Source organism: Myotis lucifugus, unplaced genomic scaffold, assembly GCF_000147115.1.
Source record: "Myotis lucifugus unplaced genomic scaffold, Myoluc2.0 scaffold_273, whole genome shotgun sequence".
NCBI lineage: Eukaryota > Metazoa > Chordata > Mammalia > Chiroptera > Vespertilionidae > Myotis > Myotis lucifugus.
The window spans coordinates 18,700-21,317 of NW_005871321.1; positions in this window are offsets into that span (position 1 = coordinate 18,700).

The window sequence follows — 2,618 nt, forward strand, 5'->3', positions numbered from 1 at the left end:
CCATGTTGAGCTGCGTGTGGGCACGAGAGTAACAGAGATGGGTCTGGCCCTATGTCTGGGGGGCTCTGAGTCTGGTGGAGGCAGAGGGAGGGGTTGGAACTTTTGTGGAGCTGGGGGGGCAGAAAGGGGGCCCAGCTGATGCAATCTCAGCAGGGAGAGGTAGCGAGGAGGTGACACCATGAATCAGGGTCTTCAGAGAAACAGAACCAATAGAATGTATGTGTTTAAAGAAATGTATTAGAAGTTGGTGATTATGGTGGTTGGCAAGTCCCAAGATCTGCTCAGTGAGTTGGAAGCTGGGGACCCAGGAGAGCCGATGGGATCGTTCTAGTCTGAAGGCTGGCAGGCTGGAGACCCAGCAAAAAACTGATGTTTCCATTCATGTCTGAAGGCAAGAAAAGGCTGATGCCCATCTCAAGCAGTTTAGTTAAATATCTGGGTACCCCATGGCTCAATTAAGTTGACACATAAAGTTATCACCCAAGTTGAGTTGAGAGGAAATGAATAGAGGTGAGCCCAGTGGTTCTCAACCTTCTGGCCCTTTAAATACAGTTCCTCATGTTGTGACCCAACCATAAAATTATTTTCGTTGCTACTTCATAACTGTAATGTTGCTACTGTTATGAATTGTAATGTAAATATCTGATATGCAGGATGGTCTTAGGTGACCCCTGTGAAAGGGTCGTTCGACCGCCAAAGGGGTCGCGACCCACAGGTTGAGAACCGCTGGGTTAGCCAGATGGAGAAGGTCACTGGGGGGAGAGGGAACAGCACCTGATAGTAAAGGTGTCATGCATATGTGGGGAACAGTGAGCGGTCCAAATGGTGCTGAGGGTGTAGGGAAGGCCTGGGGTGCTGGGCTGGGAATAGGAAAGCCACAGGCTCGCCCAGGAGGGCAGAGTTTGGGTTGGCCAAGTTGGGTTTGGGCTGCGATGGGTGCTGGAAACAGCCAGAGTGGATTTCCCAGGCCCAGTCAGCTCCAAGGGAAAGCCCAGGCCAGCCCGTGTTTGCTCTGTCCACAGGAGCCCTAGCCATGGACAGTCACACCCCACAGTGACCAGCAGCCTGGTGCTGGGAACGTCAGGGAGGGGCAGGCCACAAGGTGATTCCAGTCCCAGCTTCCTGATCACTCCCAATATCTAGGCCTCAGTTTCTCCCTCTCATATCCCTCTCATCCCTCTCACAGTCCGGGACCGCTGGCTCCTAACTGCTCACCTGCCTGCCTGATTGCCCACAACTGCCTCTGCAAAATGAGGATGATATGCCCTTCACTGCTTGCCAATGACAGGGCTATTGCTTCATAATCTAGTAGGGTGAACCATATGAAATGGAATGATATTCAACAGCTTTCTGACCTATAAAATCCTCAGCGTCACACGGTGCAACCCAATGACAGCACCGTTCAAAATAACAGCAGCTGCGTTTCTCGCCCACCGTGAGCCCGGAGCCGTGCGGGTGGGACGTTTGCAGCCCATGCGTGACCCTCTGAGACACATGTTATTACCTTGGCCCTTCGGATGAGGGAGCTGAAGTCCAAAGCGGTTACATAAGGTGCCCCGAACCACAGAACAGGTCTTGAACTTAAGCAAATCTTCTTTTTGGGTATTTCCTCCGCCGAACACAAAGTTCCTAATTAGAACAGCTTGCTCTGCCAATGTATTCTTCCTGGCTGTTCAGGCAGAAGACCACAAATTAATCGTCGGAATCAGAGCTCAGCCATGGCCTTGATGAAAAAGTGTGGATGAACCGGCTTCCTCAGCAAATACATTCTTTCACATGGGTGCATGTCCCTGTTTATCTAAACCTCACCTCTGCACCTGACCTCACTGTTTTCTCATCTATCTGATCGGGGAAATATCCTCTTTTCTTACTCCTACTATAGACACATTTTTGCATTTTGATGTCTTTAGAAGTGGGATGTAATCTGCAATCCCTGAAGTAGTTATGGAATGCAAGAATCTGTCTTTCTTTCCTCCCCACCCCAACCTGTCATTAAACTGATGGTGACTGGTGTTAGAAATAGGCGACCCCTTAGAAGAGTGGTTCTCAACCTGTGGGTCGCGACCCCTTTGGGGGTCGAACGACCCTTTCACAGGGGTCGCCTAAGACCATCGGAAAACACATATATAATTACATACTGTTTTTGTGATTAATCACTATGCTTTCATTATGTTCAATTTGTAACAATGAAAATACATCCTGCATATCAGATATTTACATTACGATTCATAACAGTAGCAAAATTACAGTTATGAAGTAGCAACGAAAATAATTTTATGGTTGGGGGTCACCACAACATGAGGAACTGTATTAAAGGGTCGCAGCATTAGGAAGGTTGAGTACCACTGCCTTAGAAGCACATTTGTTTCACTTAACAAGCATTTTACACATGTGGACTGATTTAATCCTAACAGTCCAGAAGGTAGGTATGTACGATCATTATCCCCATTTTACAGGTAGGAAAATTGAGGCACAGAGAAGTAACTTGCCCAAGGTCACACATCTAGCAAGCGATATAGCTGAAAACACTTCATCCCCAGCCTACACTGCCCTGATGGCTATTCTGTCTCTTTCTTCCCTGTCAAACTTCTCTTGAGATTGTGGCAGGGCCAGATGAA